We start from the raw sequence: 5,776 nt of genomic DNA, 5'->3' as shown, positions 1-5,776 counted from the left end.
AATGGAAATCCACTCCAGTACTATTGCCTGGAAAATCCCATGGACAGAGGAGCCTGGTAGGCTACAGTCTATGGGGTTGCAGAGTCGGACATGACTGAGTGACTTCATTTTCACATCCTAAAGGAAATCAGTCCTAAATATTCATTGGAAAGACTGATACTGAAGCTGAAACTCCAATACTTTGGCCACCTGATGCGAACAACTGACTCATTGGAAAAGACCCTGATGCTGGGAAAGATTGAAGGTGGGAGGAGAAGGGGACAACAGAGGATGAGATGGTTGGATGGCATCACCGACTGGATGGACATAAGCTTGAGTAAGCTCTGGGAGTTAGTGATGGACAGGGAAGTGTGGCGTGCTGCAGTCCATGGGGTCGCAAAGAGTTGGACATGACTGAGCGACTGAAATGACTGACTGATACCCCGACTCCAAGAACATTTACAGCCTTGGTTGCTTTTGGAATTTGAAGTACAGTAGATGTTTTTATTATCTGTCTATATCGTTGAATTAAAATGTAGTCAGGTGCCTATGCTCTGGCCTCTGGGCTGTGCATGCAACTGTTGTTTCATTTATTTTAGTATTACTTAATATTAACTCTGGGAGTTGGTGACGGACAGGGAGGCCTGGCGTGCTGCAGTCCATGGGGTTGCAAAGAGTCAGACTCGACTGAGTGACTGAACTGAACTGAACTGAATATTAACAGTGGTTGAACATTAATGTTAATGGTTAGCTATACACAGCTGCCTAGAGAGAGGGGTAGGAGAAGAGAGCCGCTGTCTGGCCGCTGCCCTCCAGGCTTCCCCCTGTGCTGTGGCTGAGTGGTCTTTCCCGGAAGGCTGAGCTCTGTTCCCAGCTGTGGAAACCACACAGAAGGGCTGGTAGAAAGCCTGGTTTGGGCATTCTGCTAACTCCCCATCAGATCAGGTCGAATGTACTACTCCTCATTTTCCAATTGTCTACTATAGTTCTAGTAACTAGGCTTGTCCCCTAGTCCTGAGCCACCACGCCAGGCTCAGTTCTAGGGACTGGGTCCTTGCCATGACCCAGTACCTGCTCATCCTGCCAGCGCCAGGCCTCCACACGTGGCCTGGCTCCTGCCAGTACTTCTCCCCCAGAAGTGAGCCCACTTCAACTTCCTCTACTTGCCATCTCTCAGCATCTTCAAGGTGTTGGTGTTCATGGGCAGTTGCTGGAAATTACATTTTGTTAAATATCTATTGCTCACCTCAGTTCAAGCACTGGCTACAAGGTATTGCGATTCTTTGTTTCTATGTCTGTCTTCCTCAATAGACGATGAGCTACTTGAGGGCAGATGCTAGGCTGCTTCATCTATCCATCCATCCATCCATCCCCCTCCACCCCCTCCATCCCTCCATCCATCCATCCCCCTCCATCCCCCTCCATCCATCCATTCATCCATCCATCCCCCTCCATCCCCCTCCTTCCATCCATCCATCCATCATCCATCCATCCCCCTCCTTCCCTCCATCCATCCATCCATCCATCCATCTCTCCATCTCTCCTCAGCATTTATTGCACACCTATCATGTGGGAGGTACTGAGTTCGGTACTAGGAATTGAGTGACGATGAACACAAGATTATGGCAGAAAGTGAAGAAGAACTAAAAAGCCTCTTGATGAAAGTGAAAGAGGAGAGTGAAAAAGTTGTCTTAAAGCTCAACATTCAGAAAACGAAGATCATGGCATCAGGTCCCATCACTTCATGGGAAATAGATGGGGAAACAGTGGAAACAATGTCAGACTTTATTTTTTTGGGCTCCAAAATCACTGCAGATGGTGATTGCAGCCATGAAATCAAAAGACGCTTACTTCTTGGAAGGAAAGTTATGACCAACCTAGATAGCATATTGAAAAGCAGAGACATTACTTTGCCAACAAAGGTCCGTCTAGTCAAGGCTATGGTTTTTCCTGTGGTCATGTATGGATGTGAGAGTTGGACTGTGAAGAAAGCTGAGCACCAAAGAATTGATGCTTTTGAACCGTGGTGTTGGAGAAGACTCTTGAGAGTCCCTTGGACTGCAAAGAGATCCAACCAGTCCATTCTGAAGGAGATCAGCCCTGGGATTTCTTTGGAAGGAATGATGCTAAAGCTGAAACTCCAGTACTTTGGCCACCTCATGCGAAGAGTTGACTCATTGGAAAAGACTCTGATGCTGGGAGGGATTGGGGGCAGGAGGAGAAGGGGACGACAGAGGATGAGATGGCTGGATGGCATCACTGACCTGACGGACGTGAGTCTGGGTGAACTCCGGGAGTTGGTGATGGACAGGGAGGCCTGGAGTGCTGCGATTCATGGGGTCGCAAAGAGTCGGACACGACTGAACGACTGAACTGAACTGAACTGAACACGAGATCGTTTTCCTCTCCACTTTCTGTCTCAGCATCTGGCACAATGCTCAAACTAGTGGTTGGTCAAGAAATGTCCATTGAATGAACTAATGACTTGTTACAGCTTACTTCTCTTACGCAGTGAACTGGCTTCTCACACGGCTTTCCTCTGGTTGTCTGAAGCAGGGTTGGCTCCTTGGGGCTGATTCTCTCTGCTGGGCATGCCCAGTCTCCTGCCTCTTTTGATCAGATGTGGAGAAGGAAATGGCAACCCACTCCAGTGTTCCTGCCTGGAGAATCCCAGGGACGGGGGAGCCTGGTGAGCTGCTGTCTATGGGGTCGCACAGAGTCAGACACGACTGAAGCGACTTAGCAGCAGCAGCAGCAGTACAAGGCTAATAGAATTCCAGAACTCTATTCTGATTCAATTTTTTGTTTCAGCTCAACTAGTGGGTTGGAGGCTACTGGCATCTTAGAAGATAATTTTGCCCAGGGCTCGTGAATCCCTGTTTCCCTGTGAACTGTTGTGCTGGAGTCTTTTCAGAATCTGAAGTGATAATGAGTGTTTAATACACAATAAACACTCTTTAGTCAATTTATCATTTTTTTCTTTTTTTAAACTCAGTGTGGACTAGTGATTCTCAGTGTGGTTCCAAAGTCATTAGAAGTCACCCAAACTCTATCAAGAAGCCCACCATGTCCAAACCATGATCAGAACATAATAAGTGTTTTTTGGCCTATTTATTCTTATTCTCTTATGAATCTATAGTGGAGTTTTCCAGAGACAACATGACATGTAATTTGCAATAAATTAAGTCCAGAAGCAGATATGGGTATTCAGTTCTTTTGTATTAAGCCAACATTAAGAGATTTTCAAAAAGATAAAATAATTCCATTCTTCTCACTGCATTTTTTTGTTTATTTTTGTTTTGCAATTAGAGTTTTTTTAAATTAAAAATGTATTATTTATGTTAACATGTGATGAGTTTGTCATTGCTATTTTGAGGTGAATTTAAAAAATTGTCATTTTAAATATGGTAGATATTGAGACATGTCAATAGAAATAACCAATTAAACAGAAGCTCTGATGGGGGAGCTGCAGTAATTTTTTAAAGCATAAAGGGAACTGAGACCAGAATGTTTGACAATCACTGATGTAGACTGATGTAGCAGTGAGTGGGCTTTGCAATTATAGGGCCTGAGTTTACCCACTTGACACTTACAACCTGCCGGCCTATCCACTATCTATTGTGTAACCTTGGGTGAGTTACTTACCCTCCTTTAGTTTTAGTTCTTAACTGATAAAATGAGGATAATATACTCATTATCTAACTTATAAGTTTGTTGAGAGAATTAAATGAGATAATACATACTGGATGCTTTGACTAGAGCCTGGCACAAAGTAAGCATTGATTATTGACTTATGACAATGTTTTAAGTGTAACATATATTTATCTTAGATAACTTAGAGAATATAGATAACTTAGATGACTTAGAGAATTCCAATAGCTGTTGGAAGGAAATGAACCATGACCTAACTACTCGGAAAGAGCCGTTGTTTATATTTTGGTATCTTTATTTCCAGTCCATGTGTTTGTGTGTCTGTGTATTTGGTATTTACACAAAATTTTGTGCCTGACATTGTGTAACATATTCTCAGCAGTCTGTTATATAGTCTTATGAAACATGATTTTTCATAGCTCTATTATATCACTTATATTTCATTATGCAGTCAATATATGCCATAATAAATTCAACCCTTCTCCTTTTAGACTAGGTCCAATTTTTCACCATTATAAATAATGCATAATTAACTTTCCTGAACATAAATCTCTGTCCATATCTGTGATTATTTTCTTAGAATAAATTTGCAAAAGTATAATTACTGGGCAAAAACTCTTTGTAGATATTTCCAAGTTGCTGTTTGGAAAGTTTGTTTCCATTGCATTCTTTTCAACAGTGTATGAGAATGTCCATTTTATGGTGTGAACACTTGCCAGCATTTAAAATTACTGTTTTACTTTATTTTTTATTTATTTATTACTTTATTATTTTTTAAAATTTTAATTGGAGGCTAATTACAATATTGTACTGGTTTTGCCATACATCAACATGAATCCGCCACAGGTGTACATGTGTTCCCAATCCTGAACCCCCCTCCCACCTCCCTCCCCATACCATCCCTCTGGGTCATCCCAGTGCACCAGCCCCAAGCATCCTGTATCCTGCATCTAACCTGGACTGGCGATTCATATCTTATATGATATTATACATGTTTCAATGCCATTCTCCCAAATCATCCCCCCATCCCTCTCCCACAGAGTCCAAATGACTGTTCTATACATCTGTGTCTCTTTTGCTGTCTCACATACAGAGTTATCATTACCATCTTTCTAAATTCCATATATATGCGTTAGTATACTGTATTGGTATTTTTCTTTTTGGCTTACTTCAGTCTGTATAATCGGCTCCAGTTTCATCCACTTCATTAGAACTGAGGAAACACCGAGGAAACCAGAATTGAAAGAGACACGTGTACCCCAATGTTCATCGCAGCACTGTTTATAATAGCCAGGACATGGAAGCAACCTAGATGTCCATCAGCAGATGAATGGATAAGAAAGCTGTGGTACATATACACAATGGAGTATTACTCAACCATTAAAAAGAATACATTTGAATCAGTTCTAATGAGGTGTTTTACTTTAAAATTATTTTTGCCAATTCAATAGGGCAAAATAGCACAAAAGTAAACATATTTTTGTGTACTCATCAATTACTGAGTATAGTTTTTGGAAATTAAAATTTTCATTCTATGAATTTCTATTAAGTTCCTTTGAATTAAAAAAAGTGATATATGATTATTATATGTATGTAAATCCTATTGATTTAACAGAGGTCTATAACTTTTATCTGTTAGACATACAGCAAATAATTTTCTTGATTTGTTGGTTGACATTTTTTTCCATATTTAAAAACAGGCTGAAAATTCTTTGTGAAAAATTTACCTGGTCAGATCTTTTTGTATGTTTAAAGATTTTTTTCTTCTCTGCTTTTATGCTTAGAAAGTCCAGCCCTATCTTGAATTTGTCTACATTTGTGACACATTTTCTTTTCTCTCCCTTTTCCTTAGCTCTCCTTCCTTCTTCCTTTCTTTTTTCTCTGTGTCCTTCTGTCTCTGTATTTGTCTGAAACATCAGCTCTTTTATACATCTGGATTTTATGTTGCTGTACAGTTGAATTTCAGCTCAAGCCTGATTTTTTCTGAAACAGCCAGTCCTCTCGGTGGGAGTTTTTGAATCGGCCTCCTTTATTTGGGATGGTTTCTTTTCACTTATGAGCTTCATATATATGGGGGTTGTTTGTGGGCATCCCGTTTTCAGTCTGCAGCTCTGCAGAATGGTTACTATGCCAGGTTCACGCTGCT

The sequence above is a fragment of the Bubalus kerabau genome, chromosome 9 (genome assembly GCF_029407905.1).
Source record: "Bubalus kerabau isolate K-KA32 ecotype Philippines breed swamp buffalo chromosome 9, PCC_UOA_SB_1v2, whole genome shotgun sequence".
NCBI classification, from domain to species: domain Eukaryota; kingdom Metazoa; phylum Chordata; class Mammalia; order Artiodactyla; family Bovidae; genus Bubalus; species Bubalus kerabau.
Note: the sequence above shows the minus strand (reverse complement) of the source record.